The 25,412-nt window shown below is 47.1% G+C and overlaps 1 long non-coding RNA gene across 1 annotated transcript; it reads left to right on the forward strand.

Annotated features, from left to right (window-relative positions):
- Positions 1-1,361: 1,361 nt before the first annotated feature.
- On the forward strand, positions 1,362-24,840 carry LOC138258622 (uncharacterized). The gene is made up of 3 exons (XR_011198461.1): positions 1,362-1,422; positions 23,373-23,754; positions 24,479-24,840. It is a non-coding gene; the product is annotated as an uncharacterized lncRNA (long non-coding RNA).
- Positions 24,841-25,412: the final 572 nt, after the last annotated feature.

The raw sequence follows: 25,412 nt of genomic DNA on the forward strand, positions 1-25,412 counted from the left end.
GCTCCTCTTGTACTGCAACAGTGCAATGCGATTGGAGTATTTTATGTAGCTACTCCAAGGGTATCTCTTATTGAGTGGTACATGAGAAATATGATAACAATATGCCTCCATTGCATTGCAAAGAGATCTTACAATCGCTGCACTCCAATATAAGCCCTTTAAAATGGGTAAAGACACTGGAATGCTAAGCTGCCATAAAGAAGGTCATCAACAAATGGGGAGACCCAGAGTCACTCCCAGTATGAGTTTTTACGTTTTTTACCATTGCATGAGCCTGGCAGGCAGCTAAGACTCTCCTCAGTAAAACCCAAATACCTAGAAGCACTTTTCGACTGGTGTGATTTTCTGCAGGTTGAATCTGTCACCATAAAAACACATGATTAGCTAGGAAGGTGACAAAACTGCTCCCACTTGAACAAGGAAAAGACATTATAAAGGCCATAAGGTTGTCAAAACCCATTACCTAAATAAAATGTGTACCAGAAATGTTCAACAAATTTACAACCAGAATCTCCATATAATATTCCTATGCAGCATACAGGAGCAGTCACCAGATTCCTCAAAGTCATCCAATGCTCTCACATTTTAAATATCAAAAAGATCATAACTATATACTCCTTACAGAGGATGTATTGGGAAGGTTGTATGTCAACAGACCAAATACAAAATGCCGTCCTCGAAAAGCATCACGTGCAACATATTGACACAATACCATCAAGGTAAGCATATTTAGGGGATTCTTGATTTTCGGATTTTAACTCCACATCTATTTACCTTGACGAAATTGTGCAAGCTGATATACTGCTTTTGATATTGTTGCAGGTCAGTATCTAAAAGTTAATATTACTGGTGTAAATCATTATATTTCTGGTAGATGTTTTACAAAAAAAAGGTTCATGTAATAAGTCTTAAAATCAAAAAGTCTGCATCTAATACCCGACCCTTCAGTTCCAGTGCAGCAGGACTTGGTAAGCCCTCCTACTTGCAGGGGTGGCTCCTCTGCTAAGACGGAGGAGTGTCGCCCCACTGGATTGTTGGGAAAGGAAAAATACAATGATAACATTGCAACATTATTATCATTTTATTTTTCCTGGAAGTAAGGGGTGGGGCGGGACTGGGCTGGAGGGAGGGGGACGGAGGAGGGCTTTTGCTGCAAAAATTGCACATGTCTGTTTGGCAGGCAGTGCTGGGCCAGCCAAACAGACTTGCACACTTTGCATGTTCTCTGCTGGGCTGTATTACACAGTCGAGTGAAGAACATGCCCAGGCTCCCACTCCCAGTCTGAGCAACGAAGCAGGCCGCTCAAACCAATCATGATGCTGATGTCATGCTGGTGACAGCAGCGTCGTGATTGGCTGAGAGCCTGCATGCACCAGGAAGAGGAAGAGGTCGAAGGGGAGAAGAACATGTCTCCCCCAAAGGTAAGCTTTTTTAAAAAAAAAAAAGTTATTCCCCCGTGTCCCACCTCGCTACCCCCGTTGGGTGGCAGCCGCCACCGCCTACTTGTCATAGACTAGCCAGAAACAATAGTCACTCCAAGATAAAACTTAACACCGCAGAAAAAGCCAGGGAAACCTTTCTTTTCAGGACCATTGTAGACCTGCCTGCGCTGTGCTGCTGACATCCAGGCATCAATCCCTCCTGATGCTTCCTCCTGTGGCACCTTTCACTTTTTTTCTGCTTACATCGTTTGGAAGCAGCTTCTTTCATGGAAACATTTAATCTGTGATGAAATAAAGAAATGTCTGGATGAAAGTGGAGTGGAGCACTGTTCGAGCTTTGTGCTAAAATACATTCTAGACCTCTTCAATGGCTGTGGAAAAAACAGCTAGTCAATAATCACATAACCCATGAAAATTAGTTCAATAATTACGTAATTACGTAAACTGATGAATTCAACACTTTTTGCATAATTACATAATTGACTAATATGTTAAGTAAATGAACATAATAAACCTAAAGAGGGGTACGGCCACTGAGAGTTACTTTAGAGAGTAATACGATCCACTTAGGTATTCCATGTAGAACACATTTACTTAGAAAGCAGATAAGCAGATGGGAAAGGGCATAGGTGAAGCTATTTATGTAATTTAAATAATGGGTATTTCTACATAGCTGATGCTGTGCTTCAATTTGCCAGATGTTGCATTTAAATCTCGATGGCTTCTGTATCTGTTAGTGATAACAAACTTCCTAAAGTCGCTACTTTTCATGCAGCTAATAATACAGAACAATCATATATAGGTGATTTTGAACCTGGTATTTACAAATAATTACATGGTTGTGGATGTTCAGATAGTGCTACACATGGGGCCTTTTCTTAGTTTCAAAATAAGAACAGGTAAATTATAAGCACATCTGAAGGCAGTTTAGAAGTTTGCTTAGCAAAAACCTATTGGTATTCTCAATAAGGGAGGGATTTATGGTAGTGGCGTTAAGGGTAAAAGAAATGGAACTCACCGACAGAACCCAAAAAGTTTGCCTCCTTCCTTTCCAATCCACAGCCACCAAGTGTCCCCCAGTTCCTCCCTCAGCCCCACCCTCTTCAACATTTACATAACCCCGCTCGCCAACATCGTCCGACCCCACGGAATCACCACCCTCTCCTACGCAGACGACACCCAACTCATCATCTCCCTCACCCGCAACCCCACCACCGCCAAAACCAACCTCCACGCCGCACTCCTCGACACCGCCACCTGGGTGGCAGCCAACCACCTCAAGCTCAACTCCAACAAAACCGAAATAATGATTTTTGGACCCAAGAAAACCATATGGGATGACTCCTGGTGGCCCACCCCCCTAGGTCCTGCGCCCACCCCTGCTAAACACACACGCAACCTCGGCATCATCCTTGACCCCTCCCTCTCCATGACCCAGCAGATTAACGCCGTCACCTCCTCCTGTTTCAACACCGTCCGCACGCTGAAAAAAACCTTCAAATGGATTCCCCTAGAGACCAGAAAGACCGTCACCCACACACTCATCAGCAGCAGGCTAGACTACAGTAATGCCCTCTACACCGGTATCACACTCAAACTCAAACACAAACTCCAGAGAATCCAGAACACAGCTGCACGCCTCATCCTAGATCTCCCTCGCCAGGAACACATCTCACCACACCTCAGATCCCTTCACTTGCTCCCCATCGACAAGAGGATCACCTTCAAAATCCTCATCCACGCACCCAAATCCCTTCACAACACCGGCCCAATCTACCTCAACGAAAGAGTGAACTTCCTCACTCCCATCCGCCACCTCCGATCTGCCGACCTCGCACTCGCCACAGTCCCCTGCATCAAACACACCACCACAGGAGGCAGATCCTTCTCCTACCTCGCCCTCAAAGCCTGGAACTCCCTCCCCGCTGACTTCCGCAAGATCCAGGAACTCCTAATCTTCAGGAAAAGCTGAAGACATGGCTGTTCGAACAGTAACTCCTCCCCCCGCGACCCCCTCAGCGCCCTGAGACCCTAGCGGGTGAGTAGCGCGCTTTAGAAATTTTCTGATTGATTGAACTACAGTGACACTGCAAGCAGCATCCACACATTCACTAATTCGACTGAAATTTCATCGACTCACAAACTCAGAAGTTAATACGGTTTTAAAATCATCATGTATCGAAAAAGATCAACAAAACAAGTGCAACAACACCAGGGTTGGAAATCGTGAAGAGTGACGATTGATAGGGTATGACTATTCAGACTATTCAGACCACTGTTTCATGGTTTCAGATTATTTTCGCATGGTGTACACTGACATAGGATTATGGAAGCGACAGTAACCCATGTCCTATGTGCTAATTGTCAACGTACAACACTGATACTGGAAAACATTGGGAAAAGCAGACTCAACTGAAAGCGTTGAATGACCCTCACGGGACGGCACGAGACCTTGAAAACATAGGCTGACCGAAAGACATACCATTTATGAATACTCTGGTGGATTTCCCTTAGTTTGAGAAAACCCCATAGCTCAAAAGAAATTATATATCTTCTAAAAACACATTAAAACTTGAAAAGAAATAAAATAAAACGGCTGGCGTTTCATTGAAATATTGGCCATTACTCGGATGTTAAAAGGGAATATTGGCTTGGGGTGTCACATCTCACATTTGTTTCCCCCTACACCATATTTGCTTTAGCGCTTTGTACACTTTGTCATGCAAAGGATTGTGCAGTGCCCCTCTCAAACATATATATAAACAATAATAAACAAAAACACACATGAGCATATAAATGAATAACTTTGAGTGTGCTGAAAACATAAAAACGGCTGTAAAAAAAGTGAAATATTTCTCAAAACCTGCTTAAAATCCACAATGCCACAGTCATCTGTTTGTGTTGCATCAGGTGCAAGGTCTGACATAAAGGCTAGATTAGATGCCAGAGTTTCATATTAAGAACGTCAATACAAATATTAACTGAGAACTGAGAATGAATATAGAAAAAACACACAGGGATGGATAGCATCGTTAACAGTGGCATCACAACCATAAAATGCGGTGTTTCACCCCCACACTTTCACAGCTGAAAGGTACCAGCTCACCTCCAGAGGATAAAGATCACAAGACTTTCTGGTCAAGACTCACACATACTGTACGTTTCTGTGACTGGGTGTTACATTGATTTATGAAGTAGTCTTAGAAAGTGATACTTGTGTTTTGGTTACTGGATCTACAGAAACCCTGAAACCGGTCCCAGATTGCTTGTTTCTGGTCCAGGGAGGACCTGGCCTGGCAGTTCGGGCTTGACAGTTCCTGTGGAGAGCTGGGTGCAGACTGATTTGCATATGGCTGGGTCCAACTGGAAGGCATGGCAAGGGAAAAAACTGATGGATTAAACTCAGATCGATGAATGTTTGATTTGGTCTGCATTCTGTCTATCTTCTGTTGTTTTTGCATTTGCTGCAAGAGGACCTGAGTGGGCTGCTGCTCTTTGATAGGGGTGAGTGGATGCAAGGACAGATTTATTGATGAAGATGCAAGGAGGCAGGTAAATAATTCAATTTGAGATGATGTGGCATGTGGGACGTATTTGACAAGTTGGGGTAATGGGGTCACGGTAGGCATCACACACAGAAATCAGAATGTGGAATAAAAGCCATGCAAAACACAAAATAACAGAATACTCTAAGGCCACGGGGATACCTATCATGGAATGAACTGGTCTTCAAAGGCAGTGTTTCAGCTGGTTGGCTACTGGTGCTTGAAATGGGCTTATAACCCAAGGAGTTCTGGTAATGACATTGGGGGAGCTTTATGTAAAAACATCTGCCCACAGTCGGGATTGTTCAGTGGAGAGGGTGATCCCCAGGCAAGGGGCACACATTAGTCCACTGGTCCCTTCTGGCAATGAACAGAATTTTTTTTAGAATTAGAATATTACCACACCTTTGAGATACAAAAACTCAAAAGGTTCTGGAATCAAGATGAATACATGTTGCATTTTGCAGTATGTCTCATGTCTTCTTTATTGTTGTATAATGTATCGGGTTATTGCCATTTCATTGGTTAAGGTCTCATTCTCTTTTGGAATCTCCAAGTGCTATGTTTTGGTTGTATGTCAGTTGGGGAAAGGCTCTGGGCCCGTGGGCACCTTAGAAGCTGTGTCTCTCTGTTACTCAGTAAACTACTGTGAAATCTCTTTTAGTGAAGACTTCCTGCGTTACTGTAAATTTGGCGATGGGCTGGGTTTTCCACTAAAGCTTTTTGGGGATTTTCTGGACTTTAAGGTACTGTCTTTTTAATATGCTAAGGGTTTCAGCTTTTCCCTGGTAGAAGTTCAGGAGGAACTGTGGAGGCCACATTCTTTTGGATTGTGTTTGAAACTGCCTTTTTGAGCAACTTTTGTTCATCTTTGACCTATTTTCTACCAGTTTAATGTCGAAGCAGCTTCAATGCATTCGCGCGGCGCTTCAACGGCTCCGGTGTGTGCAGTGAATATGAAGCCGATCAGGAGTGTCTATGCATTCTTTAGCCAGGGCATGCAGGCTGCGTGCTCAGCTGATTTACCAGAACGTGCTGAGCAAGCGTCTTCATGATCCAGGATCCATTCTACAGGTCATGTAATCTGCAGCACGCTTCCTCCAAACGAAGCTGTGATTAAATATGGCTTGTGCATCTCACATTGCTGATGCTTCTGCATACGCTGCACTCCCTCAATTCAATTAGGATTGCTGAAAGTGCACGAGGTGCATGTGCCATACTTTTTTCAGCCTTGCAGATTCACCTTCGCAAGAACGTAGGAGGTGGCATTATTATACAGTGCTGGATTTCTGAGCATTGTCTTACTTTTGGATATCCTCTTCCCACCTTGTGAGCTTCGTTCTACTTCTGCTACATCCATTTCCTTTTCCTGTCGTTGAGTCAATCTACATAGTTATCTATGACTGTTTTCAAGGGGAGCTAACACTGCCATCTACTGGTCAGTAACTGGTCCTTCTCAGTGATCAGCACACTATTGACAAATTAGCTGATCCTTCATAGTGATTAACTCACTTAATAGTGTACAGAGATTAGCACATGATTATGTGCTGATTCTAATGTGCCTAATTTCTTTTTCCCCGTAATCAGCACACTAATTTATTACAAGTTTAATTTGTGACTATGGCCTCATTACAACCCTGGCAGTCGGTCTAAAAGCAGCGGTAATACCGCCAACAGGCCGGTGGAAAAATTTTTTAATTATGACCACGGCGGAAACCGCAAACACAGACAGCCACTTTAACACTCTGACGGCCAGGGCGGTAGCAACAAACACCGAGGCGGTAACCGCCAACAGCCAGGCAGAAGAAAATGTTCCACCCACAGCATTACAACAGGCCTATCTGCCAGCTTTTCCGGGGCGGTACCAACGCCATCAAAAGCACGACGGAAACAGTACTCTGAAGGGAAACGACTCACCTCTCGACACTCAAGGAAGAACCACGACTCCATGGAGCCCGAACTGCACAGTTTTCCATTGCTGGTGTACCTTCTCATACACCAGGAACACGAACGCGCGAAGACGACCACGGTGAGTACTGCACCTAGCACACAAGGGAGGGGGGAGGAAAAAGAGAGTGACACACACACGCAACACCCCCACCCTCACCCACAACACCATACACAAAAACAGATGCAACAACATTACATATACACCCCGTAACCCTCAGGAATAACGCAAGAACAAAAGGAATTGATTGAAATTAGTGTAATAGTCCATTTTTAGATAAATACGTACTTAAATCAATAAACAGTATGTACAATATATACAAAAGGAAGGACAACGCCCACTCCAAAATGTCTGTGGCCCACGCGGCCATAACACATAGGCCAAGGCCACACTTGACTCCTGCCTCAATACGGAGAGAACACTGCAGGGGCATCAGGTCAAAAAACACAGGCACCTCAGGGGGACAGGGAATGGGGGGACGCACCTCAGCTGGAAGATGGTACAAATGCCACTGGCCTGGAGGGGGCTCCATGCCCACTACTTGGTCCTGGGAAGTGCAAAGCCACAGTCCCTCAAGTGGGTGGTTTGCCCACTGCTTGGTCTTGGGGAGTGCAAAGCCACAGTCTCTAAAGTGGGTGGTTTGCCCACTGCTTGGTCCTGGGGAGTGCAAAGCCACAGTCTCTCGAGTGGATGGCTTCTCCACTGGTCCTGGAGGGGGATTTGTGCCCAGTGTGCTTCATCCTGCTAAGGAGGGGGTGAGTGGATGCCTTCTTCCACTGGTTCTAGAGGGGGCTTTGTGCCCTGTGTGCTTCATCCTGCCAAGGAGGGGGTGAGTGGATGCCTTCTTCCACTGGTTCTGGAGGGGGCTTTGTGCCCAGTGTGCTTCATCCTGGATGGTGCAAGGTCACAATCTCTCACCTGGGCATCACACCTACAGGTGTTGCAAGGGCCAGGACGCACTGCAGCCCATGTAGTCACGACTACACACAGCATGCCGGCGGTGACGGCTGCTCAGTGGATGTCAGTTGCAGTGCAGGTAGCAGTGCTGTCAGTGGTGGGGGAGGCTCCACCCCTTCCCCTGCAGCCTCGGACGGGTGCCCACTAAGGCTACTGCCAGTGGAGATGCTGGCGGCGGGGCAGGTGGCGGTGCTGGCCGCTGTGCAGGGAGCGGTGCTGGCAGTGGTGGGGTGAGGCTCCAGCTCTTCCCCTGCAGCCTCGGACGGCTGCCCACTGGGGCTGCTGCTGCTGGCAGTGGTGCTGCTGGTGGCAGTGCTGGCCGTGGTGCAGGTGGCGGTGCTGGCAGTGGTGGGGGGAGGCTCCAGCCCTTCCCCTGCAGCCTCAGACTGCTGCCCACTGGAGCTGCTGCTGCTGGCAGTGGTGCTGCTGGCTGCGGGGAAGGAGGCTGTGCTGGCCGCGGTGCAGGTGGCTGTGCTGGCCGCAGTGCCAGCAACGGTGCTGGCAGTGGTGGTGGGAAGCTCCAGCCCTTCACCTGCATCCTCGAATGGCTGCAGTGCCATAGCTGGTGATGTGTGCCCCTTCCTGCCCTTGGCAGATGGTGGTGCTCCTTGCTTGTGCCAGCTGGTGTTTCTTCCCTGCCCTTGCTGGCTGCTGGTGCCTCCTTCACCTTGCTGGCTGGTGTCCCCTTCTTGGCCTTGCTATGTGGCAGACCCTTCTTAGCTTTGGCAGGTGGTGCTGGCACACTGGCTGGGCTGATGGGTGTCTCCCCCCCCCCGGAGCCTCTAACACTTGCCGTAGCTGCAGAAACCACAGTGGCCGTGGACTGGGTGGCTGAGGTGCTGGGCTGGGTTCTGGCCACCCTGGCCCGAAGTGAAGGACGGGGTGGGGGGAAAGGTAGGGAATTGGTCAAGGGTGGTGAGGAAAAGCTTCTTAAGGACACTGGGGTGGGAAGAGGGTGAAGGTTTGGGAGTGGAGGAAGAGGGAGTGGTTGTAGGAGGTAGCAGTCTGCTGTGTTTGGGTGCAGATGCATGGGTTGGATGCTGTTCTGAGGTTGATGGCTGTTGGGTGTTTGTGTGCTTGCGTTTGTGTACTTTGGGAGGAGGGGTCACTGACACAGTAGGAGAGGACACAGAGGACGTGTGCATGGATGTGGGGGTGGGGACTGCCAATGAGGGGTGTGCAGTGATAGGTGTGCTGGAGGTAGTGGATGAGGATGTAGTGCATGCAGGTGTGAGTGGAAATGCTACTGGGAGGGAGGTGGACGACGACGAGGAGGGGGACACAGTGGTGGCAGTGGATGTTGGTGTGTCTGTATCTGGATGGTGCTTGTGTGAGTGCCTGTGAGATGAAGTGTGGTGCTTGTGTTTGCCTGATCCACTTCTGTGTGTTGATTTGGGTGAATGCTGGTCCGAAGGTGTGCTTGGGATAGGCTGGGGTTGAGGGGATTGGGACTGGGTAGAGGAAGTTGGAGGGGGGAGGCTGGAGATAAGGACAATGGCTGCCATCAGTGAGTTGGCCAGAGCCTGGAATGCTCTCTGTTGGGCTGCCACGCCAGAGTGCATGCCCTCCAGGTATGCATTTGTTTGTTGCAAATGCCCTGCTAGACCCTGGATGGCATTTAGTATGGTTGACTGCTCAACAGAGAGGGGTCAATAGCCTCCTCACTGAGGGCAGCAGGGATGACTGGGGCAGGGTCTGAGGTGCCTGGGGCGAAGGAGTTGCCCACCCTCGTGTGTGAGCAGGCATGTGAAACTCGCTGAGGGTCTGCTGGGAGGGTGGTGCTCGTACGGGGGTGGCTGCTGTACCTGTAGTTGGAGTGGGCACAGAGGTGTCTGCCACCTCCAGGGAACTTCCATCGGAGGAGGTGTTGCTTTCGGTACTGTCCCCACCTGTCTCTGTCGTGGTGCTTCCCTCGCCCTCCATCCCACTGGTGCCCTCACCGTTGGTGGATTCGGCCTCCAGGCCCATGTGGGATGCAGCTCCCTCCGTCGCCGGTGCCTCTGCTCCTCCACCAGATGATGCTAATGCACACAAGGACAGGGTGACAAAACAAAAATGGGGGGAGAGAGGGAGAGACAGAGGATACACTTGGTCAGTGCCAGCAACAACACTACCGTTGGTGTACACAACTCACAGGGAATAGCCCTATGCACTAGGCCATGCACTACCAGTTACAATGCTAGTCACCAGCCCATGGGGTACAATGCCTAACGCCATTAGCTGTACACCTGAAACCCACAGGACCCTGCCCAGTAGTAGATGCCCACTAACATTATTGGGGTTGGAGTGCATCTGAGCTTGCCCATCATTGAACCTACCCTGCCATGTTCTCCCTGGCCTAGGGGCACCCACAGCCCACATCCCCTACCCAGGGAATACCTTAACACGCGCAAAGTCATGATTCTGAATCTGTACTCACCTCCTTGTGGCTGCTGAGATTCCTTCAAGCACCCATCCAACTCCGGATAGGCCACCGCCAGGATGCGGAACATCAGGGGGGTCAGGGTACGACGGCCACGCCTTCCTCGTTGGGAGGCCAGCCCTAGCTGGGCCTCTGTGGTCTTCCTTGCCCAGCGTTGCAGGTCCTCCCACCGTTTGCGGCAGTGGGTGGTCTGCCTGTCAAAGACCCCCAGGGTCCACTCCTCCTTGGCGATGGCACACCAAATACCCTTTTTCTGATGGGCGCTGACCTGCAGAAAAAATACAGAAGAAAAGGTATTAATCATACCATTCGGACTGTTATACTCATGGCCCACCATATCCCCCCCATCCCCTTATGCACATACATTGATCAACATACATGCAGCACTCTGGGCAGGATCCCTCAGACATCCCCCCTTCACGAGGCTTACGCACACAGCACTCCATACATTCATGCCTCACGCATCATGCTCACAGTGTACTCACCTGTTTGTCCATAGGACCATAGAGTAAAGGGAACTGGGGCAGGACCCCATCCATCAGTCTCTCCAACTCCTCCGAAGTGAAGGCAGGGGCCTTTCCCCAGACACTCGAGCCACTGTCGCTTTCAGACACAGGTCATAGCAGCACTTGCAGTGTAGGTCCTCTCCTGTTGAAGGTCAGGTAGCAAGTGAGTGAACAGATAGAAAATGGCGGTCACGTCCGCAGCGGTGCATACTGTCACCGCTGGCGTACATCACAATTGGCTCCTGGAACCCATAGGCCCCAATGATAATCAATGCGGTGTTGCATGGTGGTTGTCGACCGCCGATAGTAATGGCACACGACGCCAGCGGAATTACCCCATTTCCACTTGTCCCTCTTCACAGGTCAGGCAGCCACCATTTCAGGGGGTCACAGGCTATGGCACCTAACTGCGTCACAGCAGACATTGGCACATCAACTGACTTAAGAGTTCACATACTGTTTCTGTAAAGCAAAAATTGCATATTAATCTGAGAATACGTTTGAATATGACCTTCTGCTCACAATTTTTCACCCTACATTTCAACCACTGAGAATGAATAGGAGATGGAGACACCCCCCTGTGTACAGACCCCTGGTGGACCTGGTGACAATGGAGGACAGGCACATTATCCTAACCTACAGACTTGATAGGGCCACAATCCAAGAACTGTGTGCCCAATTGGAGCCAGACCTGATTTCAGCTATCTGCCACCCCACAGGTATCCCCCCTCTAGTGCAGGTCCTGTCAGTGCTCCATTTCCTGGCAAGTGGTTCCTTCCAAGTGACAGTGGCCATGACATCAGGGATGTCACAGGCTATGTTCTCAAACATGCTGACCAGAGTGTTGTCTGCCCTGATAAAATACATGCACAGCTACATCTTTTTCCCCTAGGTGGAGGATTTGGCCACAGTGAAGGCTGACTTCTATGCACTGGGACATATCCCCAACATCATTGGTGCCATTGATGGTACACATATTGCATTTGTCCCCCCACCCCGGAGAAATGAACAGGTGTTCAGAAATAAAAAAAAGCTTTCACTCTCTAAATGAGCAGATGGTGTGTTTGGCGGACCAGTACATCTCTCATGTCAATACAAAGTATCCTGGCATGATGCCTTTATCTTGAGGAATAGCAGCTTCCCATATGTGATGTCTCAACTCCAGAGGCACCGGGTGTGCCTATTAAGTGAGAACAAGGTCCCCACCCAGTTGATGTAGGTATATGGGTGTGGGTTTGGCCCTAACGGTGAGTGTGTGGCTAACAGATATCCCTCGATATTTACAGGTGATTCTGGTTACCCCAACCTCTCATGGCTACTAACCCCAGTGAGGAATCCCAGTGAGGAATGCCAGGACAAGGGCAGAGGAACATTACAATGAGGCACATGGGCGAACAAGGAGGGTCATTGAGCACACCTTTGGCCTCCTGAAGGCCAGATTCCGGCGCCTCCAGCTGACAGGTGGATCCCTGTACTACTCACCCAAGAAGGTGTGCCAGATCATCGTTGCATGTTGCGCAACCTGGCCTTGAGACGCCTGGTGCCTTTTCTGCAGGAGGATGGGTCTGGGGATGGTCGTGTGGCAGCAGTGGAGCCTGTGGACAATGACGAAGAGGAGGCAGAGGAAGAGGATGTGGACAACAGAACTACACTAATTCAACAGTACTTCCAGTGACACACAGGTAAGACACTGTAACTTCACCTTCCATTGCAGTTTTGCGTTGGACATTGAACATGGCAGCCTGATTTCCCTATTTCTATGGCCACTTACTGTACTCTTTGGCATCTCTATTTTCAGATATCTGTGCCCCACTCTGGCTCCTGGTGTGTTTACTGCTGCCCACTACAGGTCATACCTATGTAAATATCACAGTACATTTGAATTGCAATGTTCATAGCTTGTTAAAATGATACATATTTCAAACAATTGAAAGACTCCATACTTGTAATAGTTCCAAGGGTGTTTATTTCAGTGCTGAAAAGTAAATGGGGATGTGGATGTGCAATGGGCTGGGTTGATGATGGAGGAAAGTCCAGGATAGAGTTCAGTTTATTTGGATCACAGGTGCATTGTCCAAAGGGGAATAGGAAGTGGAGCAATGTCAGTTCAAGGTGGACAGGGTGACAGAGTGGGACACAAGGGTGACAGTCAGAGGAGTCTTATTTCCTGGCAGGGGTCTTGGCAATGTTCCCTGGCTTCTGCCTGGATCGCAGGGACCATTTGCGGGGTGGTTCTTCTTCTGCAGGGGGTGGGGTGCTGGTGGCCTGTTGTTCCTGTGGCGGGGCCTTCTGTCCACCAGTGTCAGCGGAGGTGGCCCGTTGGTGTGCCACTGCCTCCATCATGGTGTTGGCAATGTCTGCCAGGGTGGTGTGGATGTCCCTCAGGTCCTTCCTGATCCTGAGGTACTGTCCCTCCTGCAGTCGCTGGGTCTCCTGCAGCTTGGGCAGGATCTGGCCCATTATCTCCTGGGAATGGTGGTATGCTCTGAGGATGTTGGTGAGTGCCTCGTGGAGAGTCAGTTCCTTGGGCCTGTCCTCCCCGTGTCACACAGCAGTCCTCCCAGCTTCCCTGTTGTCCTGTGCCTCTGTCCCCTGAACCATGTGCCCACTGCCACTGACCCCAGGTCCCTGATTGTCCTGTGTTTGGGGGGTTGCCTGGGGCCCCTGTAGTGGTGGACACACTGCTGATTGACGTGTCCTGGGGACAGAGGTATGGGACCCCTGGGTGGATGCTGTGGTGGGTTAGGAATGTGCCTGGGTAACCGACTGTCCAGAGGTCCATGATGGGCCAGGTTGGTCATCGTGATCCAGGCGTGCAGAGCTGCTGTCATCACTGTGGGCCTCTTCTGGGGGGGGGGGCTGGATGTGGCTGCCACCTACTCTCCGGTGACCTTGAGTGGGGGTCCTGTGGGGATGTAAATGCAGTGTTATTGTTTCTGCGTGTGCCATCTTGTGCATGGCAATGCTTCCCTCTATGGTTGTTATTACCAAGGCAGCTTTGGGTTGTGTGAGTTGTGATTTGGTTGGCTAAGTGATTGTCACTAGTGTGCATGCTGTGGTGATGGGTGTCCATGCAGGTCTGTGATGGGGATCCATGCATTGGTGTAACATGCAGGGCTTGGTATTGGGATGGGTGAGTTGTGATGGTGGGGTATATGTGAGGTGGTGGGGTGATGGGGGTGAGGGTAGGGGCAGGTGTTTGTAATGGCATGCAGGTAGGGTAGGGGATATAGTATTAAAGATTTGACTTACCAGAGTCCAGTCCTCCTGCTGCTCCTGCCAGGCCCTCAGGATGCATGATCGGCAAGACTTGCTCCTACCATGTTGTTAGTTGTGGGGGAGGAGGTGGGGGTCCACCGCCAGTCCTCTGTACTGCTATCTGGTGTCTGGCAACCACGGAACGCACCTTCCTCCGTAGGTCATTCCACCTCTTCCTGAGTCACCCCTTGTTCTGGGGTGCTGTCCCACGGCATTGACCCTGACCACGACTCTCCGCCATAGCTCCGTCTTCCTACCAATGGACTGCTGCCAATGGTCTGCTGCACCTGTGATCCAAAGAGCTGTGGCTCTACACGGCTGATTTCCTCCACCATGACCCTTAGCTCCTCCTCCGAGAATCTGGGGTGTCTTTGTGGTGCCATTGGTGTGGAGTGAGTGGTGTGTGTGAGGGTGATGTGTTGGGGTGTGTGCTGTGAGGTGCGTGGATGGTGTTTTGTGGCTCAGATTCATTGGGGGCTCCTGGCTTGTCTCTCTCTCAGTTGTCAAAATCTTTGGGTCATAAAGGGTTGTGGGTAGTGTGTGTGTGTGTTTTATAGTGGTGTGGGGGTGTGGTGTGTGTATGTGTGTTAGGTGTGTATATTTTGAATTGTCCAATGTGGTGTTGTTTTGTATGTGTGTGTGTATTTTGAGTGCAGCGGTCTGTACCGCCAATGGTTTACCTCGGTTGATTGACCTCCGCAGTGATTCGTGGGTCATGATGCTGTGGGCGTATTTCTGTTGGCGTAACGGTGTGGGTTTTGGTACCGCCATTTTATCACTGACCTTTGGGCTGGCAGACTTGTGTGTGTGTCTGTATAGTGGTGGATTTCTATGTCTGGGATGAAGGAATTGATATGGCAAAGAGTACTGAATCATCACTTGATGATGCCAAACAATTAGAACAGGACAAATCCCAAAGTTACTGAAGTTGATCCACACAATACACAGACATATACACAGATCCAACACCCTTTAATATACAAGCTGGTTCACAGCAGTTTAGTTCTGATGCTAACTGAGCCAAAACATCTTCTCGGTGTAAAGGAAACATGCTTGTTACAGGTATGGTGCACTAGAATATTTTTTCAAATTTTAGGAGCTGCCCAGCTTTACCCCAAGAATGCTGGAAATGTAAGAAGATTGGACATTTTGAGAAAGTGTGTCAAAAGGGAGTAAACACATATAAATAAGGAGGGTTTCTGTGGATTTTGAATGTGACTTGTGCAGCAAAGTGGAGGACTTGTTTTCTCTGTGTGGACTGTGTTGAATTGGAAGTGTGCAGTGCAATAAGTACAGTGATCTGAATATACCCATATTAATTGATGGCATTTTCATTCCACTATTGTTGGATTCTGTATCAAGAAATACAATTATTTCTATTGCTGAATACAGGGAGTGTTGGGCGGACAAAGGTTTCTGCCCCCTGATGTTATCCCAACAGTGTTTGAGGGTAGCTGAATTAATTTGATTGAAAACATTTTGGGCAAATTTAACTTTCAAAATCAAAACGATCAAGGGTAAAGTGCATGTAGCTCGTAAAGGAATTAATGTGTCAGGATGGTGGCATCAGGCAGACTTTAATTTATTGATTAGACCTGGACACAAACATCCACTAATATTTGTGAATTCTGTAGTGGATGTTGATTGGGAGAACACTTTCAAAGAGATTTTTCAGGATAAAGTGGTTAAAATAAATGTTTTTGTGCACAATATAAAAGTCAAAGAAGGGGGTTAGTCTTGTAAAACATAAGCTATGAAATACACCTCATAGTGTGAGGGGTGAACTCTCTACTATCTTTAATAAAATGCAAAATTATGCAATAATAAGCCTGGTGATGCTACCTTATGGCTTTCTCTAATTGTTCTTCCGAAGAAAAAATCTGGAGAGTTAAGATGCCATATGGGTTGAACATGTTCTATTACCATGCATTGATGATCTTATCAGCACTGTAGGTCAGTCCAAGTGGTTCTCGAAACTGGATCTTTGAGAGGCCTATCATCAGGTGTAGCTGGACGAACAGAGCTGTCATCCAAGGGCCTTTGTTACACCTACTGGTACTTTCCTGTTTTGCTGCATGCCATTTGGATTGGCCTCAGCTGCTTCTGTTTTTTAGAAGGTTATGACCTGAATGTTTGTGAGTATCCCTAATGTTATTGTATTCCAAGGTGACATTTTGATTTTTCAAAGAGAAACCCAACGAAAAGTGAAGACAAATGTATTTTCAGAGTAATGAAATCAAGTATTTAGGATATGTATTAACGTCAGAGGGTGTCAACCCTAATCCAAGCTTCATCGATTGATATTGCCAAAGCTCTGCAGCCAACTAACAGAGAACAGTTAAGATCTTTCTTAGGTTTATGAATTTAACTCTAAAGATTTTGCAGGATGACTGAAAGTTTTAGGTTTCTTAAAAAAAAAAGAACTCTAATTTTGAGTGATCCATTATTTGTCAGCAAAGTTCTGAAAGCATTAAACGGAGCACAGTAGCAGCTCCATTTTACAACTTATGTTGAGGGGAAAGAGACGTTTGTCACTGTAGATGTAAGTGCTTATGACATTTGTGCTGTCTTATCACAGCTGGACAGTAATAAGGTAACTGTAGGTTTTGCATACAGAAGAATGAAAGATGTGGAAAAAAGGTACTCTGTTATAGAGAAGAAATGTTGGCATGTGTTTGGGGGGTGGAGAAATTCAAGTCCTACCTATGGGGCAGAACATTCTGCATTTGAACAGATCACAGACCATTGGTGGATATTTTATCAGGCAGACAAAATAAGAAGGCTATAACAAGATTGTCTAGGCTGACTACCAAACTATTGGAATTCAGTGTCTAAGTCGTTCACACTGCAGGGGGTAAAAATGCCAGAACAGACTTTTTGTTCACCTTTCAGTGAATGATCAAATCAAATCAAATCATTAGCATTTATAAAGCGCGCTACTCACCCGTGCGGGTCTCAAGGCGCTAGGGACAAAGGGGGTGGTTATCGCTGCTGGAACAGCCAGGTCTTTAGGAGTCTCCGGAAAGCGGAGTGGTCCTGGGTGGTCCTGAGGCTGGTGGGGAGGGAGTTCCAGGTCTTGGCCGCCAGGAAGGAGAAAGATCTCCCACCCGCCGTGGAGCGTCGGATGCGAGGGACGGCGGCGAGAGAAGAATGCATCATAGCTTATGTTGAGGAGGTGGTAATATGTTCAGGTGTGGAGTCATGGCGCAGTCATTTCAGAAATGATCCCATTCTTTGTCAGGTCATACAATTATTGATGATAGCGTGGCCAAGAGAGAAAGGGATGGAAGTTTCCTTACAACATTATAGGAAAGTGGCCAATGAATTTTCTTTGGAAGCAGGGTTGTTGGTTAGAGGGGAGAGATTGATACCTTCACAAATGTTTCAATAAAGAATTTTTGAAACAGCTCATGTTGGTCACTTAGGGATGACTACTACCAAACATAAAATAAGAAATTATTTCTGGTGGCCGGGCATTGATGGGGATGTGGAATATTTGGTGAAGACATGTGTACAATGTTGCAGTGGCAACAAACATTTGGTTACTTATGTGCCTGACACAAATTCGGTCTTGTCACCTGAAAAGGTGTGGCAGAAGAGTGATGTTGATCTTCTTGGACCATTTCATGTGTTGCCGCACAATATGAAGTTTTTTAGGGTGATGATTGATCATCTTCCAGGTGAATAGAAGTACGGGGGTGGCAGAACCTAAAAACAAAGCTGTCCTTCAATTTGTAATGAAGTACTTACTAAAAAAAGGAGTGTCAGAATAAATTTTGACCGACAATGGTGTGCAGTTTACGGTGTCTACCATGACAGAATACTTGAAGAAATATGGCATTAAACATCCATGCACCCCCCTTTATCACCCGCTGGCGCATGGCAGAATAGAAAGATTTAGTAGGGCGTTAGTGGACTGTGTTAAAAGTGCCATAAAATCTAAAAGGGATTGTGAAACTGCTGTCAGCGATTTGATTTGGGCATATAGATCCACTCCTCGTTCTGTCACAGGAATAGTTCAGTTTGAACTCATGAGAGGTAGAAAGGTTGTTTCTTCTTTATACCCATTTTGGAGGATGGAAATTAAAGGCCAGAGTTATTTCAGTATTGCTAGATTTCAAAGAAGCAAGATTCTCAAGGGGTCCATCAACCAGAAGGTTAAGTTTGAAATAAGTATGCGTCAAAGAGCCTATTCTGCTCAAAAAAGGATCTGCAAAATTTAGAGATCCTGTCAGTATCATTGAAGTTAAACGAAATGTTGTACATGTTTCTGATGACCACTTATGGAATATTGGAAGAGTAGTCAAAATTGACAAAAGTGATGTGATGGCGTTTGGTTCTGGAACTGAAAGTGATGGTAGGTCTGCCAATGACAGGTTCTGCAGGTCTACTAATAAGATAGTTTAGCATACGATACAAAAACTGTCAAGAATCTGTATTAAGAAGAAGTTCTAGAGTGGGTAGACTACCCAAAAAACATTTAGATACTGAATAATTTCTGACCATTCTATGTATGCCTGCATTAGCCATATAATACAGCATATTGAACGTACAATGGTGTTTATCTTGTCTATTTTGCTATATACCTTTCCTGAATGATATATATTTTCAATGTATTTATTTTCTGACTTTTCTTATTTATGCCTTGTTTTTTTCAAAAACAAAAAGATAAGAGAACAATAAGTGACATATTACAGTATGTCTCATGTCTTCTCTTTCTGTTGTTGTAAAATGTATCGGGTTTTGTCTTTTAATTTGTTAAGCTCTCATTGAGAAACGCTGTGTGCTTTGTTGTGATTGTATGTCAGTTGGGGAAAGGATCCGGGCCTCTGGGTTCCATGGAAGTTGTATCTCTTGGTTACTCAATAAATTACTTTGAAATATCTTTGAGTGAAGACTTCCTGCGTTACTACAGTAAACTCAGCCAATGCAGCACTATGCAGGGACCTGGGCTGTGATCTTTTGGGCAGGTAATAGGATGGCATGGTCTTCCTCAAAGTGAAGAGGGCTCAAGAAGCAATGGAGGGTTACCACTGTGTTACATGAACATTGATTTCAGTGGAAACCCTACAATCTTAATGAGCAGATCCTCTATGAGTTCCAAATAGCTCTGAGCACAGGGAGAGGGACGGCTACAAATGACCACCATGATGTGCATTAGAAAATGTACAGTGTAAACATTACAAACAGGTATAAGTAATCGCTGGGAAGATACTGAGAATAACTTTTCAGGGCAAATGAAACTGTTTTGGCCAGTCATTTGTCCTCTAGAAGAAATTAATGATAGAAGCTTGGCATCATGCCAACATGTGTTCTTCCAGCCTAACCAGATGGATTTATATGGCTTGCTGAGAGGTGTCTGCATTTAAATTATTATGCACACAGCAACCTGAGGGGGAGCCCCCATCTTATGCTGCAAATATCATGTTCTTGCAGAGGGCACCATAACATGAGCACACAATATGCATGTCTCAAGCCAAACCTCAACACAACCATGCAGAAGATAAGAATGAAAATGCATGTGCTCCTTTTTAGACTTTCAGTTGCCACCAACCATTGCCCCCACATGAATTCAGGGGACAGCAAACATTTCATACTGTGGTTGCAGGTCACTTTGAGAATTACCCAAATCCACCAGAAACCCATGTTCTGATGGAGCAACAAAAGACAAACCCTAGTAATGTTGAGTTTGCAGGAAGATAAATACAACTTCACACGAAGGTAAAGTGATTTGGCATACCGTGTACGGAAGTTCACCCCTGCCTATATGGAAATATCCACATCTACCATTGAAGAGGAAACGTCAATCAGCACTAAAATTCATGTTCACCACAGCCATGCTACAGGCTTCCTAGCATATACTTTATAAAGTTGCTATATAATTTATTGGCCGGACAGGCACTTACTATGGGCAACCATCTCATGATTCAAAGCTCTCAAGATTAAGCTACTGTTCTGTTTTCTTGTTACCTGCAGAACTAATAACACTTGAGATGCACCGAAGGACCGAAGAACCCGTCGGTTACAAGAAAATCAAGGAGAGGCCAGAAAATTCAGATGATCAAATCAAGGGGAAGGCATAGTCATTAAAAAGGGGAAGACTGAGTTATGAGACTTAGGGCCAGATGTAGCAAGCATTTTGCATGGTGCAAATGGCAAAAATCGCAGTTTGCACCATGCAAAATGCTCAACGTGATGCTGATTCACAATTTGCGAGTCGGTACTGACTCACAAATTGTGAATGCGACTCGCAAATAGGAAGGGGTGTCCCCTTCCTATTTGCGACTTGCATCGCGATGCTAAATTGCTTTGTGACCGCGAATGCGGTCGCAAAGCAATTCGCAGTTACCACCAGTGTCACACTGGTGGTAACGCATTCGCAAAAGGGAAGGGGTCCACAGGGGACCCCTTCCCCTTTGTGAATGTTGCCAAAAAGGTTTTTTCAAAAATAAAAACAAATGGTTTTGTTATTTTTTTTATTTTGCAACTCGTTTTCCTTTAATAAAAATGTGCTGCAAAATATAAAAAAAATAAACTGCTTTATTTAAAAAGCAGTCACAGACATGGAGGTCTGCTGTCTTCAGCAGGCCACCATCCCTGTGAATGCAGGGAATCGCTATGGGGTCGCAAAATGCGACTCACCTCATTAATATTAATGAGGTGGGTCTTTGCGACCCCACAGCAATTCGCAGACGGTGTCTGAGACACCGTTCTGCATCACGATTTGCGATTCGGAAATTGCAAGTTGCACCGACTCACAATTTCAGAATCGCAAATTCTGACATTGCTACATCTGGCCCTTAGTTACCCTTCAGTCAATTTTCTTAAATCTGAAAAGAAAAGGGAAAAGATTAATGGATTGGGCACCGTCCCTGAAATAAGAGGCAACCTAGGCCAGGGCATTCTTGTGAATCCTGACCTGGTGAAGATGAGATGCAAGAAGTGGTGAGCCACTATGCCATAAGTCGCTGAGAAGTCCAGTAAAGGCTTTGGTGCCAGTATGGTCCACCATTAAACTAAGGTGATCCTCAATGCATACCAGGGCAGGATCTGTACTATACTGCATACAGAACCCTGATTGTACACGGTCAAGAATGTTATGACATTAATTAAAGAACCAGAGTTGTGTGCTAACGTCTTCCTCAATAATTTTTTAGGGCACCAGGAGCATTTCAGTGGATAGAATGTCAGAGTGAACCACTAACTTTCTAAGCATAGCTACTGAATGGAAGTGCTTCCTGTGTACCATCAGAAACCGTTGAATAAGCACTTTGGGCTGGATGTATCAAGTTCCCGGTTTGCATTTCTTAAATAGCGAATTTTAAGAAATTGCTATTTGAGAAATGCATAATGGGATGTATGAAAATTGAGATTCGGTAATAGCGATTTCTTTAAAATTGCAATCGCTATTAGCGAATCGCAATTAGGGAATGGGACTCCATTCATCCTTATGAGGTGCGAATGGTTTTGCATTTCTGAATTTGCTAATTACTGATAGGGATTCGCAAATTAGGTAATGCAAATCTCAGGGTGCGAGGGGCCTAAGGCCCCCTTTGATGCACCCCAAAAAAATATTTGTGGACAAGTAAAGAACACACATGCTCTAGGGGCATGTGTGCGTTACATGGCATTTAAAAAAAAATATTTTTTTTAAAATTGCACATGTTTACCACCAAACTTAAATTTGTGGTAATTGCATTTCCTAAATGTCAAATTAGCATTTAGGAAATGCATGATACATGTGCACTGGTAATCGCAAATAGGTAAGCAAATCTCAGGGTGCGAGGGGCCTAAGGCCCCCTTTGATGCACCCCAAAAAATATTTGTGGACAAGCAAAGCACACACATGCTCTAGGGGCATGTGTGCGTTACATGGCATTTAAAAAAAATCATTTTTTTTAAATTGCACATGCTTACCACCAAACTTCAATTTGTGGTAATTGCATTTCCTAAATGTCAAATTCACATTTAGGAAATGCATGATACATGTGCACTGGTAATCGCAAATAGGTAAGCAAATGGAGTTGCAATTTCAGGGAATCGCTATTTTAGCAATTCCTTGAAATTGTCCTGGAATGCCTTTCAGACATTTTGAAAGGCATTTTTGGATTTGCAAACGGTGGAATTTTGCGATTTGCACCATTTGCGAATGCAAAAAGATTTTATACATCTAGGGCCAGATGTAGCAAACTTTTGCGAGTCGCAAATGGCCTGATTCGCTATTTGCGACCCCGCAAAATCAGAAATGGGATGCAAAAATCCCATTTCCGACTCGCAAAATGCGATGCGAGCCGGTACCGACTCGCAAATTTTGCGACCCCATTTAGCGACCCGCTAATAGGAAGTCGCAATTTGCGAGTCCCAAACCATATGCAATAGCAACTCGCAAATTGCGACTAGTCGCAAAAAGCCAATTTTGCACTTCCAATTTACCACTAACTCAGAGCAGGTGGTAACCATTACCAAAGTATAAAAGGAGACCCAGAAGGCATCTGGGTTACTCAAGATGGCGGAGATATACCTGATAGCAGTGAGGAGGAGAGCCTACGCCGCACAGCAGAGGAGGAGGAGGAGCCAGAGACAGGAGAATATTTACAGAACAAGGCAGACTCTTTTCCAGCAAACTGAGGAGGAAATTTATGACAAATATAGACTTAGCAGCGCAGCTATACTAGATTTAATAGAATTACTCAAACCACAGCTAGAACGCCAGACTATGCACGGCTGCGCCATCCCTACGCATGTGCAAGTGCTATGCTCACTGCACCTCTTGGCCTCGGGTAGCTATCAGGGGGTCATTGCTGTGGCAGGTGGGGTATCCCAAAGTGCACTATCAAGGTTCTTCAGGGCATTCCTAGATGCCATACTCACACACATGTCCCGATACATATACCTACCCAGGAATGAGGCAGAAATCAACAGTACCAAGTTGGACTTTTACCGGATTGCCAGCTTCCCCCATGTAATAGGGTGTGTAGACGGGACACATATTCAAATATGCCCCCCTGCAACCCTGGAATATCTGTTCCGCAATAGAAAGTGTACCCACTCACTCAACATACAGGTTGTATGTGACGCCCATTATGTCATCACTGACACGGTTGCTAAATTTCCAGGCAGTACTCATGACTCCTACATTTTTAGGCACAGTGGGATACACCAACGCCTGGAACGTGGGGAGTTTGGAGGCGGATACCTCCTAGGTAGAGCTGAATCCACCTTGAAGACATACACACAGCTCAATGTGCAAACCACCCATGCCTTGCTAACAATGTACGTTTTGTGCCCAACAGGTGACAGTGCATATGCACTACGTTCATGGATACTGACTCCATACTTAACACCCAGCAATGATTGCGAGAGGCGATACAACAGTGCACATAAGAGGACCAGGAACTTGATAGAAAGAACCTTCGGACTGCTGAAAGCAAGATTCAGATGCCTCCACCAAAACGGAGGTGCCCTCCAGTATACCCCAACAATGGCATTCAAAATAGTTGTTGCATGCGCTATCCTGCACAACATTGCCACCCGACGTGGGCTACCTCTCACCCCTGAAGACCCTGATTCGGAGGATGAAGAGCAAGAGCAACCACATCGCCATCTTGGGGATAGGAGCATCGCAAATCAAGGCAGACTGAGACGGGAATACATTGCAAATCAATACTTTGGAAGGTACGTGCCGACTTCTACCATACTCACCAATAGAACAAACAGTCCATGTGTTAAGTGGAAAGAACAAATTATTTAATAAGTGCAAATAACCAAACTATGTACATGAAAAAACAGTTCAGGGGCTTCAATAGTCCACCTGGCATGGGACACATTGACATCATGTGCCCCAACCCCAGGGACAGTGTGGAGCTCACACCCTACGGCGGGCTCGGCCAGCCTGGCTGGTACTGGGTGGGTCAGCAGTGCTCTGCCTTGTGCTTCCACTACGAAGCACCCTGGTGTCACTGGCAGAAACACTGCTGACAGTGGAGCCCTCCTCACTGTCTTATGGGGTGTCGCCTGTGCCCCTAGCCACCTGCCGTGCCTCCATTAGGTCTATTGCATGGTTGATCCAGCCCAGTCCCCGTGCCACATCACCCGCAAAGTGGCCCATGTCCACCTGGAGGCTGACTGTTCGCCTAGACAGCCCAGTTGTGTTTACCGCCAGCCCAACTATAGAGGAGGCCATCCTGTCCAGGCGTTGCAGCAGCTGGCGGTCCCTGCGCCGTGCACTGTCCCTCTGTGTTAGCAGTCCTGCCACCAGTTCGCGCATAGACAGTGCAAGGTCACCCGTGTTGTTCCCAATGACCTGCAATTCTGAATGCACCTGCTGCATACTGATGGCATGGTTCCTTTCAAAGCGCTGCAATACCCCACTAATCCTCCTCAATTGTTGGTTTTGCAGGCGCTGACCCCGTAGAAGTTGGGCCTCTGTTGGTATAGTGGAGGCAAACTCTTACTCTGCCTGCTGCTCTGCTGTTGTCATCCTACGTCGCCTGCGGTGGAGGCCCTGTGATGTCTGACATGGCACTCCGGCTTGTACCTGGTGCAGAATCCAACACCACAGTTTCAACAGGTGTTTCCAGAGAGGGCCTGGTGTTGGTGGTGCAGGTGGGAGTGGTGGCAGGTCCTGTTGTCTCCTCTCTGTGCTGGCTGACCATTGGCCCCTGGCTGCTTGGGCTGGTGGGGGTGTCTTGTGGGAGCCCTGTGGGACATAGGGAACACACTGTCAGTGTCTACTATCTGATAAAAACTTCCTAATAAACATTTGCCTCTGAACTGCCTACTTGACTACATTGCCCATAATGCATCATTCTGGTGTTTGCTACTCTGAAATGGAGCTATCTTGGTTGTGCATGCCCCTGTGTACAATGTGGGTGGGGGTATGGCATTGATGGGGGTACATGCATATCACATGGTACTCACCGGTTGATGGTCCTGGCTCAGAGGTGTCCAGTTCTCCCATTCCACAGACAGCCTCAGGCTCAAAGGTCTCCTCAACCCTTTCCTCCAGGGGTGTGGGTGGTGGTATGGTAGATGGTCCCCCTCCTGTGCCTCTCATCTCTCGGAGCTGCTCTGCCACCCTCTCTTTGGTCCGGGAGCGCAGGTCATACCACCTTTTCTTCAGCTCTTCCACACTCCGGTGGCTGACTCCCAGGGAGTTGACCTTGTCCTGGATATCCTGCCATATTCTTTTTTTTCTGTGTCTGGCACAGTAAGGGCTGCCCTGCCAAACAGCTCGTCATGGTGCTGACAGCACTCATCTGTTAGCACCTCCAACTCCTTCTCAGAAAACTTTAGCTTTTTTTTCCTGGGAGTGTCAGCCATGGTTGCTGGAG

This window comes from Pleurodeles waltl, chromosome 9, assembly GCF_031143425.1.
Source record: "Pleurodeles waltl isolate 20211129_DDA chromosome 9, aPleWal1.hap1.20221129, whole genome shotgun sequence".
NCBI lineage: Eukaryota > Metazoa > Chordata > Amphibia > Caudata > Salamandridae > Pleurodeles > Pleurodeles waltl.